Source organism: Macaca thibetana, chromosome 7, assembly GCF_024542745.1.
Source record: "Macaca thibetana thibetana isolate TM-01 chromosome 7, ASM2454274v1, whole genome shotgun sequence".
NCBI lineage: Eukaryota > Metazoa > Chordata > Mammalia > Primates > Cercopithecidae > Macaca > Macaca thibetana.
In genome coordinates, this window is record NC_065584.1 from 117,011,190 (window position 1) to 117,029,962 (window position 18,773).

An 18,773-nucleotide genomic window follows, 5' to 3' on the forward strand; every position below is an offset into this window, starting at 1 on the left:
CGTGCTTGATGGTTAATGAAGCAGACTATATTATCCAACATTCTACTAAGATAAGATAACCACAATGATTTCTCTTTTTTGGAAAAACATTTCTTTTATTCTCTTATGTTATTGTTACAAATTTTTTTTTGTTAAACAAGAAACAAGTCTAATATCTGTAGAAACACAAAGCTTTTGTGCTTCTGACTTTGTGGTCTGCCCATCTCAGCCTCCCAAAGTGCTGGGATTACGGGCTTGAGCCACCGTGCCCAGTCTACTTCTATATTTTCTACAGATCATCTTTGTAACAAGAAGAAAGCAAACCAAATGAAAATGAAATGAATTCTCTCAAAAAGAATTAAGATAACAAGAAGGTGCACAAAGTAATATAAAATATATCTTATGGTTTATATAAAATTCTTAATAAAAGTACTTTCTTTGCTCCAAGCTACACTCTGGATTTGCCTTTGAGTCAGGTGTCGTTTCTTTGCTCGATGATCGGTTCTATTGAGTAGGCACTGCTTCAGCCCTACAGGAAGAACAAAACATCTCTAGAACACAGCAGCATTCCTGATTCCCATTTGAGAAGGCCTAACAAAATGGCATGTACCTCAACAGCAGCAAATCAGTGTTAAAATGTCTGGAGACAAGGGGAAAAAGTAAAATTGGACCATTTCCAGAATCTCACAAAAACCAACAAACTGACGTTCTAAGTGCCCAACCATGAGCAAGTTAGAACCTTAAATAAAGGTCACTCTTAATGCCGATCCTAGCATAGATTCACCACCAAGTACAATCTCATTTTACTGGTTGACCTTTTTCATTCTTGAAAGTAGGGGCTATGAAAAAAAAAGAACACACACTAATTTCTTTAAGAGAATCTAGCTTAAATCTAGCTTACATAATCAAAACACTCTATTGAGGGTGAAAATTGAGTATCATAAGAAAATCACCTGTTTCGTGAGAAGTTCCATACATAATGCTCTTCTACCCAATATATACCTCAAAGAGAAAAAAGAAAACATACAAAATTATCTCAAGAATTATTCCTGCTTAAACAATTTCTACGTGCCATTACTAAGAAAGCAAGCACACAGTAAAAATGAGAAGAGAACATGCAAGCATGAACATACTTGTTAGGGATATAGGCTGTGAGTAATTTAAAAATTCTAATGGTATTACTCTCATGTAATTGCTCTGAAATTCTAGTCAATTGTGTGAAATGGCTCTTAGAACAGGATTCTTTGACATTTTTATGATGTCAAAAACTAAGAACTTAACCCTAAATATTCCAAAGAATAAGGGCAGAAGAACCCGTTTCCTTAAATGGCATTTGAGTATTCTTTACAACTGAGACTTTCTCTCCCATCTTGTGATGGCCAAGAGTTTTTCCTCTGACAACGGCACTGACCTTACCCTATCCAAAATATGAACATCCTCATTGCTTCATGGTTGGAAATGTTTTTATCCATTCTGTCGTGAGAATCAAAGGGTTCAGACCATGTAGCTCCTCTCTGGGACTCCTCAAGTCCTTTCTAGATCTGAAGACTATTCTCTGAACCAAAGTCAACTTCTGGGGGTGTACCAGATCTCCCATTAGAAAATTATTTATATCAAGACGTTTTAACCTCTTACTCAAACAAAATAATTTCATTTCTCCTTTACTGTTACTTTAAATTTCAAAATACACAGATAGCATGCCTAAAATACAATCCAGGGAATGACAGTTTTAGAACACAAACTGTGGTAATTTTGAAAACACAAAAGCTAAGACCACTAATTAGGTCTATGTGGACACCAAGTCCACCACAACCTGTTCTGTCCTCTGGGGCTCTGCCCATACCTTTCCCTTGCCTGAGATTCCTTCTGCTTCTCACCCTTCCAAATGCTGTATTTCCCCCCAGAAGACTTGCCAAGACCACTCTAGCCTGCACATCTTCCATTCCAGCTAACCAAAGGCATCCTTGTGTTGACTAAACCGAATTATTTTGCAGAGAAGGCATCTAAAAACTTCTACTGTAGACTATTCACCTTAATAATTGTTATCATGACATTATTCAACAATAAAATGAGGGCAAGAAGTCCTCTTCACTCCCTTATCCTGGAGAATCCAAGCCAGTGTCTTTCCCACTTGCTTTGCCCAAACCCTGGGACCTTTCAAAGTAAAAGTTTAATGGAAGGGAAAGAAAATCTAAAAGAAAAACTCTCCAAAAAATTAAACTCAGGCAAAGAACCATGGGATTAAAAATTTTTATTCTTTATGTATTTCATTTCTGAAATGTAGAAATCTGTCTCCCACTCCTTAAATCTGCCACTGGGCTAAGAGAGTTTTGTATAGAATGTGCACTTACTGATTTAACAGAATTAGAACATCCAGGCACTCACTGAGATTTTGCTTCCACAACCACTCAAAGTCTAGTGATTAGTTAATGAGTTAACACTACACTTGATCTTCACATTTTGGGAATGCTGACGGCAGACAGGGACTTGTTTTGGGAAAGGAAGTATACAGTAGACATTGTTACCCATTACCCAGCCACCACCACCTTTCCTTTAAAGTACCCCAGTCTTCCTTTAAGGTTTCAGAGTCTCAGAAAGTGGGAAGAAAAGAAGTTTTTGCATTTTCAGATCAAAAGAAAGTACATTTGTACAACCACATAATACCTATGCAAAGGTTTGTTGAAATCTAAACACAAGACAGAAGTAGTTCTAGCACCTCCGCCAAAAGTAAGGTAAGTAAACTTTTCCTTAATATACACTTTCGGCAGCATCGACACCTAAAAGTGTTCGACTTTACTACTGAACTAAATTAAATTACATTCATTTTGTCAATATGTGTTCCAAATTCCTACTGCTCTTTGTCTCCAAGGGGTTCCTACTGAATATTGAGACAGTTGAAGATTACTAGGGGAAAAAATTCTTAATAATTGAAGTAAGGGTCATCTAAAGATAATACGCCACATATACAGACACAGTCATATTTTCAACTTTAAAAAAGTTCAGTTGTCAAAATTATACAGCAAACCCTATCCTAAGCTTAGCCTCTTCAGGCATTTGATTTATAATCACTGTAAAGAAAAGCCGGTCACAAAATGCCACATTTTGTATGATTCTATTTATATGAAATGTCCAGGAGAGGCAAATCTACAGATAGAAATTATATCAGAGGTTGCCAGGATCAACGGTGGGGGAGACGGGTACAGGAAGTGACTGCTAATGGGCACGCGGTTTCTTTTTGGGGAGATGAAAACGTTCTGAAATTAGGGAGTGGTAATGGTTGCGTAACTCTGAATACACTAAAAACCACTGAACTGTACACTTGAAAGGTGAGGCTTATCATACAAAAACTATATCACAATAAAGCTGTTAGTTTAAAAAATGTTTGGCTATGTCAAGAAACAAAGAAATAGGGTCATAGCTAGAAGATGTGGGATATAAAATACATGGAACAAAACTGCTCAATAATCTATCTAGAATCACACAGTGCTTAAGCTTTACCCTGACTGAAATCATGAGATTTGTGTTTTATTGGTATTTCACATTTTTTACTTCTTCTAAGTCAGCCAATAATTCCTCCTCCTCACTTAATTGTGGACTACAAAGACCAAGCCATTTTGATTCTGCCGCCAATGAGTTTACACATTTCATTCCTCCTGCCATTCCCATGACTACCAAACCAATGTAGGTTCTCCTCACTTCACTCTAAGACAATAGCGTGGCCCTCAACTACTGTCAGGTGCAGTGGCTCACATCTGTAGTCCCAGCATTTTGGGAGGCCAAGGCAAGTGGATCACTTGAGGCCAGGCGTTCAAGACCAGCCTGGTCAACATAGTGAAACCCTGTCTCTACTCCTACCTAGGTGACAGAGCGAGACTCCATCTCAAGAAAACAACAACAACAACAACAACAAACCCCAAAACAAACCACACACACAAAGAATGAGGAGGAAGTTTGTTTAAAACAAGAAAATCGAAATTTAAGAACATGGACTTTCAATTAAAGAAAAAAAAAGATGGACTTTCAAGACAAAAAGACAGGGATAAACTTAATATTGCCAAAAAAAAGATCAGCGACATCAACACGACCCTGGGGGCCCGTGGACAACTCCTGGCTGCAGGTGCAGAGCGTCCTGGCTGGACGCAGGTACCAGGGCTGCCCCCGTGGCCCGAAAGCACCCTGGCCTCCATGGCTGAGCTTGGGGGCTCTTGGAACAGGCTCTGTGCCCAAGCTGGCAGACGTGGGTGCTCTCTGGAATCGTCAGAGAGCTCGTGGTTTATGGTGTAAGGACTGAGAGCTGGGAGGGGGTTGTGTGTGGGGCTGCACTCTGAGGCGGCCAGAGGCCTAGGAATGTCATCCTGGGCACGCCGTACCTGTTGTGCAGTCCGAGTCATGCTGCCAGGGCAGAGTATCCGCCTCCCAGCCTGGGAGTGCTGAGAGCCAAATCCACTGCAGAGGAGGGGTGAGAGTCAGGGTCCCACCTCCTCTATCTGTCGGCAATCCGGTAGTGATCCAGGATAAAACTTCAAGAGTCCCATACACATGGTCAACCCACAACACACCTCACAGGCCAGGCGGGGACACACGGCCCCTTCCCTCCCTCCCAGGTCCCATCATAGCTGCCAGCATGTGACTGAAGGCAGGGTCCCTGGCCCCCGCTGAAGCACTATCGCAGGTCAGCAGGCTCACGCACCTTGGCCTGTTGCTCCTAGAGGTCGCCTCTGCTATTCAGCCAAGGGGACCACAGTGCCTGGTGTGCCGGCTGAGCTCTGCCCAGCAAGCCCACCCACCTCCCCTGCCATGGACTCTCCCTCTTCTGCTTTTCCCAACAGGAAGGGCCCAGCCTCACTTACGCGACCTGCAACCCCCAACAAGCTGAGGCTCCCCTCTTAGACTTATAAGTCTATAGCCAGTGGAATCTGGCTGCCTACCCTCCCTGCCTCCCCCAGGGTCCCTTCAGAGGATCCTGGGCGTTCTGACCACCAGAGGGTTCTCCGGCGATCACTCCAGCCATCCATCCCTTTTAGCTTCATCATCCTGGTTCAAGCAGTGTTCCTTCTCTATCAGACCTGGTAGCTGTTGCGTTGGGCTCCCCAAGGCGAGAGGTGGCCCCGGACCAGTGGGTTGGAAGACAGGGTGACCAGAGAAGAGGGAAGCCTGAGGGGGGCGAGCATTGGTCTTAACAGAGGGTGCACTGCCTGGGTGCCGTGGACGAGGCCAGCGTGCATGAGGTTGGGAGGGTGGCCACAGCCCCCAGGCACTACCTGTGAAGCTCTGGCTCCTTCCTCCATCTTCCTCCCCTTTCCCTTCCAGCCCCTCTTTTCCAGGAAGCTTGACACGCCCACACCTGTGCCCTCCCCTCCCTGGCCCTCCCACAGCTGCTGTGGCACACCTGTGCTCTGCACTTGCCTCACCAGCTCTCTGCTCACTTTTCTCTCTCCTGTTTTCTCTCTGCTTTCTCTCCAACTGCCAGCCGATCAGGTCTGGCAAGTCCATCCCGTCCTGAGAGCCCCAGGCCCTCCTTCGACCTCTAAATAGATCCCCCCTCTTCTCGGAGATCTTCCTTTCCAAGCCTGCCTGGGCGGCTGTTCTGTGACTTGACAGTGGCTCCCTCGGCCCCAAAGCCAGCCCCCTTCATCTGTGACTTGGTCTGCTGTAGTGGTGAGCTGACACCTCCAGGTGTGACTGTGGCTGAAAACGTGTGCCCCCCTCGGTGGTATGCCCCTTCCCTGTTCTATAAATATCTATAAATACATATATGTACATATATACACATACATATATACACAAAAATGAGGTGGGCACGGTACGCACTTGTACTCCCAGCTACTTGGGAGGCTGAAGTGGAAGGATGGCTTCAGCCCGCGAGGCTGAGGTTGCAGTGGGCCGAGATTGCACCACTGCACTCCAACCTGGGTGACAGAGCAAGACCCTGCCCCACCCCCCACCAAAAAAAAAAAAGCTAAGCTTTGAAGCTTTGAAAGACATACATCATTGCTTCCACTGAGTTCCACTGGTCAAAGCAAGTCATGGGGTCAGCCTGGATTCCAGGAGACGAAAAGCAAAGCCCACCTCTTCATGAGAAGAGTGGTAAAGCCATGCCTCAAAAAGTCACCCAGGATGGAAACAATCTGTGCCTCTATTTGAATTTTTTGGGGATGAGTGTAAATGTGATCAAGCCTCTAGATCTCACTAATGTATCAATTAGTTCTTTCCCCTGTTGGATGATTTTAGATGTTAGAAATGTCTTCATTATTTTGAGGTAAAATCTGTCTCTCTTAAACTCACATCCATTTTCCGTCACCGATCCTTTAACACAGCACAGCATAAGTCAGTACTTACACTTTTCTATACCAAAAGGCTGAAATACCCATATGTCTTCTCTTCTAGTCTTCAGGCCTATACCTCCAAGAGTTAACAAAGGTTTCCAAGACCCTGCACCACTTCAGTAGTGCTTCTCTCTTAGTGAACTCAGTGTGTCAATATATCTCTCATAAATATGGACTCCAGAACTAAATAAAAAGACCCCAGATGTTGCCTGATTAGTGCAGAAAAGAATGGGATTATTATTGCCTATAATTTGGAAATGTCCATCAAGTGAAATGGTCTAAGGCTGTGTGTTAAGTTTTTGGCAGCTGCATCAGGCTATTGGTTCAACATTTAGTATGTAATAAAGAAGCCAAGTTTTGCTTTATAATAGCCTGATATAAATACATATTTTTGCTAAGCAATTTACCATAAATATCTCTTCTTTGTAGAATATTATACAGGAAGACTTATTTTAAAAGCATTTTCTAACTTTTTTGGTCAGGACTTCAAGTATGCAACATGACATGCATAAATAGGCTGACCAAGCTTTTAATTAAACAGAAATCCAACAAACATGGAGCTTTATTGCCAAATATGTATTTCCTGAAATTGTGAAAATAAAAAACTTAAGACCTGGAAGAAAAGGATCATCAAGTAAAACACCATTGTTAGACTGATGGTGAAACTGAGGCTCAGAGATGTTAAGTGACTATCCCAGTGTCACACAGCCAAAGGGAACTGGCCTGATGTTGAAACTGGGCCTGAAGACCTGCAGCAAGCATATTGTAAATGACACCATGCTGACGGCATTATTATTCTCCACCTGTGTACTCCATGTTTCTCCCAGGATCCCAAGTTCTCTCTAGTATCTAAGACCGGAAAGGAAAGGCTCTCCCACATTCCCAGTCTGACCCCGACTCTCTTTGACTTTGGCAAAATTACCACACCAAAAAGATTCCACCTTTTGGATTCCCCTTTAATAAACATAACCAATTGTTTATTTTTCTTTTTTAAATGTATGAAGTGGAGATAGTTTACATAGCATAAAGTCACCCCTAAAAATCTGTGAGAATAATAAATGGAAGGAAATGGAGAAAAGGTAGTACCCTATTTTGTGGGGAAAGCTAGATTTTTTTTTTTTTTTTTTTTGAGACGGAGTCTCACTCTGTCGCCCAGGCTGGAGTGCAGTGGCTGGATCTCAGCTCACTGCAAGCTCCGCCTCCCGGGTTTGCGCCATTCTCCTGCCTCAGCCTCCCGAGTAGCTGGGACTACAGGCGCCCGCCACCTCGCCCGGCTATTTTTTTGTATTTTTTAGTAGAGACGGGGTTTCACCGTGTTAGCCAGGATGGTCTCGATCTCCTGACCTCGTGATCCGCCCGTCTCGGCCTCCCAAAGTGCTGGGATTACAGGCTTGAGCCACCGCGCCGGGCCAGCTAGATTATTTTTTAAATATTCAGGATGTTGGGGGTGCCTAGTGAAATGTGGAAGTGCCAGAGTAAAACATTACATCCTTTCTGGGGGAATATAATGATGAATAAAGAGAAGATATATGCCTGTACTTACAATGAAATATTTAAAGAAATGTATCAGAAAGTGGCATCTAACATGTATGCAAAGGGATGGAGACAGAGGCACAGTATTAAAGTTCAATGAAGTTGTTTTTCTTGTTATAACTAGATTCTTTAAACAGACTCTATCCTGGTGATTCCACTTCAAGCCTTCCCACACCAATGGTCAGCATACCACCGTCAGATTTTCCTTTCCGCAGTACCACTTTACCTGGTCACTCTCCTGCTCAAAGGCTGAAAATGGTCTATGACAAATCTTTGCAAAGCCACATTTCTCATTCAAGGGTCTGCCTATTTGGAGCTCAATTTACTCCTTTCCCTTCAATACTCTATTTCCTGGCAGAGGGTTGCTCACTGTCTCCTATATGTCAGTCTTAATCCTCCTTGACCCAGCACGTGTTACTACTGTCTCCACGAGACTTTCTTGACAAATCTAGCCCAGGCCAGTCTCGTGCTTCTTAAATCTGAACTCATAGTGCATTCTATCCAGAACAATAGTTCATTGTTCTTTAATTCGTGCATGTATGCTAGATTGATCTTCCCACCTGGGTTGTATAGGGTCTTAGGCTTATGACTCTGGACTGCCTGCACTATAATAATATCCAAATGTGCTGATAGAAGTCTAAAGGGAGTATTGACAAGCCAAAGGGAAATAGCAAAGATGCAGTAAAGTAATTAAGTGGAGGCTAGACTGAGAAGAGACTGTAATCTGGCATTTGAACAAACAAAACAAGAGGCTTCTTTTTGAGACTGCAATATGAAGCAGAAATAGAATACTCCAAGAGCTTATTGTTTCATGCTTGTTTCCAGGGTTTTGGGGGAAAGAGCATTTCTCGTGAGCCCTTAGAGAATGTGAATTGGGCCCATTCTGGATTCCAGTAATCACCACTATCTGAGTCAACCGTTGACCATGTGATGTCCATGTTTTCATTTGTTGTAGATCAATTGTCTACTACTTTTTAGTGTCCACTTGGACTCTGAAATGTGTTCTGTGTATATGACAAATTATATGGTCATCCTTCATAGGTAAGTCGGGGTAACCTCTCTACAGGAAACACCTTTCAGCTAGGAACAGAAAACCAAGCAACGGTTTCCCAGGATGATGTGCTGAAGGAGACAGCCAAGTCTCAGTGGTCCTATAGTAAGCTCATGCCAAAAAACAAGCAAGCAAGCAAACAAATCAAAGGCAAGATTTAGTGCATTATTACAGGCATGTGTCACATACAAACACACATACAATCAGCCTAGGAATCCTCCGCCATCCCCAAGTCTAAGTGCATGAAATTGCCTCCATGCCTAGCCTCTTCCTCCAGATTATCTCAAAAGGTTTTCAACGGTTTTTAGCTCTTGTGATTTCTCCCATTCAGATTGCTTCCTCCAGGAATTTTCTTTTATTTGGTGCCATCTGCATAGACACATGTGGGCCCAGGATGGGGGCCTTATGGTGCAATGGACCCACTCCCCCAACGTTTCCTGCCTCTGCACAGAAGGGAGAAGGATATTTCCTCTTCTCCCCAATAAACTTGCTGACATTCAGGACTGGGTGCAAAATGAAATTTTGAAAGAGCATCTGTAATGAGGAAGATGGTCAGAAAGGAACAGTAGCTCAAGGAAAAATAAAATCTTTATATGAAATAACAGGAATCTAGGGAAGTAGCCTCTCGAATGCTATTTTTATTTTCAGCATTTCAGGGCAACAGATTGAGTTAGTGATGTTTTCCTATAGCTCTGAGGCAACTCAGAAATGGCAGGGTTCAGACCAGCAGAGATGCACTTCCTGCAGATTTGAAAGGGGTGAGGAGCCAAGTCCGGTGGTGTGCTGCGTCCCCAGGCTACAGATCCAGAGGAAAGTAGTACTGTATTAGGGAATTTCACATTCCACCCTAGGCGCCTGGCAGTTTGCACAGATCCTCTCTTATCAATTTCACCACTTTGAATCAGCTGCTCCATTTCCATGGCTAACAGGCTTTTGTATTGAAGTAACCCCAGAGGTTCGATGATGGAAAATTAGCCATATCAGAATAGGGGACCATTTAAGAATCCTGAATTCCATTTCACCCCTGATGTTTATGTTTTCCGTGGGAGAGATAAAAGTGTGTAGGTTCAAAAATAGGAAATTGCTGAAACCCGAATGGAACAGTTTGAGATGTTTCCTGCTGTTAAAGAACTGTTAAAGACCAAGGAATTAGCTCAAACTGAGGTCCGTTTTTTGGATGACTGGTGATTGTTATTTGGAGGTTTTATGTCAACCTATTAAAATCAATGAAGATTGGTAGAGACACTTTGACGTTCCAGCTCTTCTTTCTCCTTTAGTTACATTTTCTCAACATACACCTTTTGCAGAATTATTTATCGACATTGTTTGAACTCTTCAAAACCCTGACACATGGATGCTTCCCCAGCCTCAGCATGTGCGTGTGTGTGTGGATGCTTTCACGGACACACTTCAGACAACCCTCTGTCTATACCCTTTCCAGATAATTGTCTACCTTGCAGTCATAGTCTTTAGATTGTAAACTCCCAGAGAGATACTTCTATGTCTGTTAATGTTGAACTCTTTTACGTGGTACTTAAAGCATGATAATAGAAATGGGGAAGGGTAGAGTACCTTTCCTGAAAAAGGAAATAGAATTTCTTGGTTATTCATATCATATTATAATTCATATTGTCATATTTTGTTACTGTATTTATATATGTTATTTGTACTATAATCCTTTTTAACAAAGGAAAACATTCAAAAAGATTAGATAAAAACATTCATCCTGATGGCTGGGCATGGTGGCTCACGCCTGTAATCCCGGCACTTTGGGAGACGGAGGCAGGCAGATGACGAGGTCAGGAGATCGACACCATCCTGGCTAACACGGTGAAATCCCATCTCTACTCAAAAAAAAAAAAAAAAAAAAAAAAGCAAATTAGCTGGGCGTGGTGGCGGGTGCCTATAGTCCCAGCTACTCAGGAGGCTGAGGCAGGAGAATGGCATGAACCCAGGAGGCGGAGCTTGCAGTGAGCCGAGATCATCACTGCACTCCAGCCTGGGCAATAGAGTGAGACTCCATCTCAAAAAAAAAAAAAAAAGAATGCATGGAGATAGTTTATTATTTTCGCCCCCTGGAACTTATGATCAAAAGTCAATACCTTTGTGACCTACAGGTCTGTTTATTTGCCCTCCATTATAGACTGAGCTGTTAATAACATTAAATTAGCTCACATGGATTCACTGGCTAATAAAGAAGAATAGATTTGAGGGCATTGCTGCCCTGTTTATGCCAAAAATTTCCCTAAACTGAAAGTTGTTTTGTGTTCTTTCACTCCCCTCTGCTGGTAAATTTTAATATAGTTCTTAATTTTTTTAAGTCAAATTGATAGAAACATCAATTGTGTTTTTAAAACTGTAAGAAAAAATAATGTTGAACATCACAAAAATGTACTCAATCCTTCCCAAAACCCATTTCTTTCCATTTGAAATTTTCAACATTATTTTTTAGAACAGGTCGTTGATCTGAAAAATTTGTTTCTAGTGTCCAGATATGTTTTTGGTAGGGTCCTTCCCCTCCCCCCTTATACTTGATACACAGTCAAGATAAGGAAGCCAGGTGGAAAAGGAGGTGTATTTTGGCAAAAAGAAAAACAAACAACAACAACAACAACAAAACATTGAATTAATTTACAAATTGAAATAGTACCTATGTTGTTTGTATTAAGATATTTACATTAGAAAACATTCTCACATGTGTCATTTATTTCACACAATGGTACCGCAAGATAAGTATGCACATTCCAAAATCTAGAGCTTTATTGTTCTATTTTTTTATTTTTTATTTATTTATTTATTTATTTTTTGAGACGGAGTCTCCCTCTGTCGCCCAGGCTGGAGTGCAGTGGCGCCATCTCCGCTCACTGCGAGCTCCTCCTCCCGGGTTCACACCATTCTCCCGCCTCAGCCTCCCGAGTAGCTGGACTACAGGTGCCCACCACCACGCCCAGCTAATTTTTTGTATTCTTCTAAAAAATAGAAAAAAATCACTAGGTTCAGCCCCAGGTAAAATTCTGAAATAGACTCAGATTTGTTGCCTCCAAATGTTCCCCTTTTTTTTTTTAACCATTTCTCCCTCTGAGCCCCTCTCTCTCTTCCTCAGGTAGCCCATGGTCTAATTCTATTAATTTCTCTCTTTAGAAAATAAAGTACATAAAACAGTTATTCACAATGGGTGTCTCATATCTCAGGGTAATTTGCATTTTAGAAGAAAGTAACTAAAGCCAAAGCAACCAGCCCCTAATAGGAAATTATGGAGATCACAGAGTGGGGCATTTTTAGATAAGATTTTCAGTTGCTCCTAAAATCGAAAGGTGTTGGCTCTCGAGACTTCTCCAAAGGTCACCAGTGTCCCCAGTGGGAAGGGTACATCATGCTTTTGAGCCCATCAGCATCATGGAGCCATAAATTATATGACCAATATTCTTGAGAAACCATCAGCATTACCTTAACCATCAGGCTGGTTTCAAATGCGTGAAGTCTCACCAGCTGGCTCAACTTTCACCCATCTCTTGTTTTTCCTTAAGTCTTCAGGAAGGGTTTCAAAGTGGTAACACCTCCCCATCTTATCAAGTTCCATTAAGACAGAATTCCATGAACACAGAAAGCAGTTCAATGAAGTTAAGACTGCTGGCACGGGCCGAATGAATCTAACCGTATCTCAATTTTGGTGGTGAAAATGCTTTGAGGTAGTTCATTTTTGTCATCTTCTATAAATTCTGATCAAAAGATGCATTAGGGGGCCAGGCACGGTGGCTCATGCCTGTAATCCCAGCACTTTGGGAGGCTGAAGCAGGCAGATCACAAGGTCAGGAGATTGAGACCATCCTGGCTAACACAGTGAAACCCCATCTCTACTAAAAATGCAAAAAATTAGCCGGGCATGGTGGCGGGCTCCTCTAGTCCCAGCTACTCAGGAGGCTGAGGCAGGAGAATGGCGTGAACCCGGGAGGCGGAGCTTGCAGTGAGCCAAGATTGCGCCACTGCACTCCAGCCTGGGTTACAGAGTGAGACTCAGTCTCAAAAAAATAAATAAATAAATAAATAAATAAATAAATAAGTTGACGCATTAGGAATGTAATGCCTCATACATTCTGTGGATTAAAATTATGTACTTTACTGTGATGACCTTTTCAATACTCTGTCATGTGTTTGACTGATCCTGGAGCTCTCTTGTGTTTACAGCATCATTGACCTCTACAAAATGCACGCAGAATAAATAGATAAACACACTAAACTCTGCAAGGGAAACATGCAGATGAGGGTCCCCATACCAGCCATGTCAATCTAGCAGGTAAATGAGGCCGTTGTCCTTTTCCCTGGTATTAAGCATTTGGAGGTGAAGTTCAGCAGATAAGGCTTTTGCTGTCTGAGAAGCAAGAACAGTCACATTCAAAAGGTCCTAGAGAAGAGTTTTAGTGGCACTGTACATGATACACACAGTATAGGCTTTCTCCTACCTTTCAGCACTTCGCCAGCTGTCAACATTTCCTGAGGGCTGAGACCTCTGACTTTGTATCAGCTAAAAGTATCTGTAATAAAAATAGTTAACGTTTATTGAGGTGTTTGATACTGAGGTGTCTGAGAATAACATGATCTAAGTAAGAATATTATACGGTTCATGTGATTCACATAACAACTCTTTGACATAGATACCTTACTCATTTCCATTTTACAGCTGATGAATTTGGGGCTCAGACAAATTAGATAATTTTTCCACACTTAAGTGGTAGAACCAGAATTCAAACCCAGGTCATCTGACTTCATTCCCCATGGCGGCCATAAAAAAATGTACCAGTCAGATCTCCTGCTGCAAGGAGCATCGTTGACTGAAAGACCTAGCTGCTCGTCTCGGGACCCATCACTGCCTTTGCACTCTGGGCTGTCCCCAGTCAATGACTGAGGGTTACTAGTGCTGGTCCATTCCTGTGGGATGCAGAACTCTAACGTGGGACTTCGGTGGGGAATTCCCTATCAACTTGTCCAAAATGTCTTAGAAGGATGCTGTAGTTTGAGGTTCAATCCTCCTTCCTTCCCTTCTCTTTTCAGAGATGTCTGAGCTACATCTGATCAAGTCAGAGTTGACTGTTCACAAGTCCTAGCCTATCATTTTGGATGCCAGAACAGCCTACAAGGCAACCTCAAGAGTAAGAGAAACCCCTGTTACCTGAGGAGACTAGGATACCGAAAATTATCTAGTCAGATAATCAAGTTTCTCTTCTGGATGCTTTCTACTTTTTGTTTGTTTAATTTGCATATCATAAAGCACAACAAAACATTGCTTGCTTTCTCTACCTAATAAGCCAGAGTGAGAAACATTGTTGAACTTAGGCCATTATCTTTTGAGCCTATATCAGGGCTTCTTAAATCTTGATGTACAAATTTTTTTTTGAGAATCATAAAAATGCAGATTCTGATTCAGTAGGTCTAGGGTGGGGCCTGAGTTACTTTTTTTCATGCACCACATAGCAATGTTTTGGTCAACAATGGACCATATAAATACATCCCTGTCTTCCACCTCCACATTCTGTCCCACTGGAAGGTCTTCAGGCGCAGTAACACACAAGGAGCTATCATCTCCTATGATAACAATGCCTTCTTCTGGAATACCTTCCCCCAGACCACCACAAATACGTGAGGATTGCACTGTGCTATAGTGATGCTACTACGGCAACATCATCACTAGGCAATAGGAATATTCCAACTCCATTATAATCTTATGGGACCAGTGGATATGGATAATCCTGACCCTGCCTAGGCCCACGTTAATGTGTGAGTTGGTATATTCATTTTGGTTTTGTTTTTGAGACAGGATCTCATTCTATCACCCAGGCTGGAGTGCAGTGGTGCAATCTCAGCTCACTGCAACCTGTGCCTCCCAGGTTCAGGCAATCCTTCCACCTCAGCCTTCCAAGTAGCTGAGACTACAGGTGCGTGTCACTACGCCTGGCTATTTTTCATGTTTTTTTGTAAAGGCAGCGTTTCGTCATGTTGTCTAGGCTGGTCTCAAACGCCTGGACTCCAGCAGTCCACCTGCCTCGGCCTCCCAAAGTGCTGAGATTGTAAGTGTGAGCCACCACACCCAGCCCTCTTAGTTTTTTGTTTGTTTGTTTTTGAGACGGAGTCTTGCTCTGTCATCCAGGCTGGAGTGCAGTGGCGCAATCTCGGCTCACTGCAAGCTCTGCCTCCCAGGTTCACACCATTCTCCTGCCTCAGCCTCTGGAGTAGCTGGGACTACAGGCGTCCGCCACCACGCCCGGCTAATTTTTTGTATTTTTAGAAGAGATGGTGTTTCACTGTGTTAGCCAGGATGGTCTGCATCTCCTGACCTCGTGATCCGCCCGCCTTGGCCTCCCAAAGTGCTGGGATTACAGGCGTGAGCCACCGTGCCCGGCCTATGTCTTAGTTTTTAACAAAAAAGTTTAAAACATAAAAATAATAGAAAAAATCTTATAGAATATGGATAGAAAGAAAATTTTTTGTATAGCTGTACAATGTGTTTGTGCTTTGAGCTATTACTACAAGAGTCAAAAGTTAAAAAAATTTAAAAGTTGATGAAATTAAAAAGTTATAGTAAGCTAAGGTTAATTTATTACTGAAAGAAAAAATTTTAATAAACTTAGTGTAGCCTAAGTATACACTGTTTATAAAGTCCATAACAATGTACACTAAGGTCCTAGGCCTTCATATTCACTCACCACTCACTGACTCACCCAGAGTAACTTCCAGTCCTGCAAGCTCCGTCGTCTCAGCTGCTCCTTCAGGAAGCTCTAGAGCTGGGAGGTCCTTCAGTTGTCTTGATAAGGGGGCCAGGCCTATGAAACCCCATATTAAGCAGGCATGGAATGTAGACTGCCCCAGGGAAGGCGTCACTTGGGGTGAGGCAGGTCCTTTCCATGGAGCAGCTCTCAGAGGGGGACTTAGCTGTGAGCCATGAGGAGCCAGCACTCCTGTCAGCGGGGCCAGTGAGCACTTCAGCCTGGAGGGGGATCTAGGTGAAGTACCAGTGTCTACTACTCTGGTGATAGCCCCAGTGACCTCAAGAAATCACTGTCCTGTTTTCCATCTTGGTCCACATTTAGGACAGAATATGATAGACATTTCTTCAAACATTTCTGTTTTAATAATAAATGGGACAACGTGTCTGTGGAATGTGCCAGGCCCTAGAGGCAAGTGATTCTAGGAACAGTCATTCTGGTTTTACAGAAAAAAACTCTGACCTAATTTGAAAGTTGCACAAATCATCTTATTTCAAGCAGGGATGCCGGTAAAAGGTTCAGGAAGGCCCTTTGGCAGATACTTCGTGTATTGATTTCACAGAAATGAAAGCTAGGTGAGCTAACATCTGAGGAAAAGGATGTGTGCCATCTAGTGGCACTAAAAGCGAAGCCTAATGCTTAAGGGAAGATTTCCCTTTTCATCCTCAGGGAACTCAGTGAGGTTTTCAGTAGTGTGTTCCTACTTTTAGAAGTAGGTGTGGGAGTTCACTAAGTGAAATAAAATTACAATGTCCACAGCTGGATAGCTGCGTGGGGTAACACATAAAATTGGATCCATTCTTTCTACACTGGATAAATTCCAAATTTAAGGACTGGGTGCGGTGGCTTACACCTGTAATTCCAGCACTTTGGGAGGCAGAGGCAGGCAGATCACCTAAGATCAGGAGTTCAAGACCAGCCTGGCTAATATGGTGAAACCTCATCTCTACTAAAAATACAAAAATTAGCCGGGTGTGGTGGCATGCACCTGTAGTCTCAGCTACTCAGGAGGCTGAGACAGGAGAATCATTTGAACCCTGGAGGCGAAGGTTGCAGTGAGCAGAGGTCTCATCGCTGCACTCCAGCCTCAGAGATCTAATATTAAAAAATGGAAAACATAGCAGTACTAGAAAATTAAGTACTAGAATTCACAAGAGTAAATACCTTTATAACTCAGGAGTGGGGAAAATACTCCTATGATCAGAATCCAGAAGCATTAGGGAAGAGATTAACTATAATTTAAACAAAAAAGCAAGGCAAAAAGTCTAAAAAATATGTGCAACTTATATCATGAGGGGCTAATATATAAAAAAAGTCTCTAAAATATTTTTAAAGTCCATCCTGATAGAAAGTAAAGGATGGACAATTTAAATAAAAAGAAGTACAAATAGCCCTTAAACAGGTGAAGTAGCATACTATATACACTCTTTCGTGCCTTGCTTTTTCACTTCACATCATAGTCATATATCTTCCACATTCCTTAAGAGCTTCATAATACTTTGTTGTATGCATGCATCATTTGAAAAGATGTTCCACTTCCTTCACAAAAGATCAATACAAAACTATACTGAAGGCCGGGCACAGCGGCTCACACCTGTAAACCCAGCACTTTGTGATGCCGAGGCAAGTGGATCGCTTGAGGTCAGGACTCCGTCTCAAAAAAAAACAAAACAAAAAAACAACTATACTTTGATAATATTTCCTACATATCGATTTAGCAAACATCTAGGAGTTTGACAATTCATTCTATTGGAGAGGCTGCAGAGAAACAGCAAACGTTGCTGGAGTGAATACAAAATTGCATAACCCCTATGAAAGGGAATTTGGTAGTATTAAACAAAATAACATGTTCTTTTACCCTTTGACCTAACAATCCCATTTATAGAAATCTATGCTAAAGACCCACTAGCAAAAGCATGTTATATATGCACAAGGAACCTTTTGTAATAGCAAAAGACTGGGAATAGTCCACATATCCACTAATAAGAGCCTGGCTAAATAAACTACACTACACCCATATATAACCAAAAAGAATTATGTCCAGTTCATTTACAACATAGTATCTTGACTGTATATCCCCAGTTGGATACAGTTTTAGAAAAAAAGGAAGTGGCCGGGCGCGGTGGCTCAAGCCTGTAATCCCAGCACTTTGGGAGGCCGAGACGGGCGGATCACGAGGTCAGGAGATCGAGACCATCCTGGCTAACACGGTGAAACCCCGTCTCTACTAAAAAATACAAAAAACTAGCCGGGCGAGGTGGCGGGCGCCTGTAGTCCCAGCTACTCAGGAGGCTGAGACAGGAGAATGGTGTGAACCCGGGAGGCGGAGCTTGCAGTGAGCTGAGATCCGGCCACTGCACTCCAGCCTGGGCGACAGAGCCAGACTCCGTCTCAAAAAAAAAAAAAAAAAAAAAAAAAGAAAAAAGGAAGCACGTGCAAAGTTAAACTTCATTATCTGTCTAACGTTAGCAATATCACTATTGTTATTCTGTTTTTAGTCATTCTTTATCCTATTACTGCTATTATTGTTATTGTTTTTATATACCTGTGAATATACGTAGATGAAGCAAATAAGCATTATGTTAATATTAAGAATCAATATTTTCATTGCCTTCATGTGTGTAGGAAAAAAAGAACCAATATTTTCATCTTAAGAGAAAGGAGACAAAAAGAGCTCAGCTTTAAAAAAGGATTACGACGTAGAAAAAGACACAACACTCAAGATTGTCATGGGTCTTTAAGAAACGGAAATTTGAGACAGCTAAAACACAGAAGAGTGTGGAGTTTGGGATAGAGATGAGGCTCAAGACAGCGTAAGCAATTTTTTAAAGTTATGTCTGAAGCAAGAAGAAAAGACAAGGAATAGGTTCAGTTTCATCTCTGATACACCGTTTCTTGTTAAAATTGATGTTTTTTTCTGCAGGCATTTGCTTCCTGAATGATGGTCCCACTCAGCCATCCACCTACACTTTCTACCAAGTCAATTTATACTGATTCTTCGGGTCAATCACTGGTACGTTTCCCCTCTCTGGTCAAGGATCTTTTATTATACCCTATCACAGAATCATATTCCTTTCCTTAGTGCACTTCTCTCAACTGATAAGTACCCCCATTAATGTAATTACT

General features: G+C 42.2%; 1 protein-coding gene and 1 long non-coding RNA gene across 2 annotated transcripts in view; one reads left to right on the top strand and one right to left on the bottom strand.

Moving 5' to 3' along the window:
- SCG5 (secretogranin V) overlaps nt 1-18,773 on the top strand; it is a 118,260-nt gene that overhangs the window by 14,583 nt on the left and 84,904 nt on the right. The window lies entirely within an intron of this gene.
- On the bottom strand, nt 422-15,994 carry LOC126960131 (uncharacterized). The gene is made up of 4 exons (XR_007727735.1): nt 15,603-15,994; nt 13,350-13,421; nt 933-981; nt 422-508 (listed from the first exon to the last, which is right to left on the bottom strand). It is a non-coding gene; the product is annotated as an uncharacterized LOC126960131 (long non-coding RNA).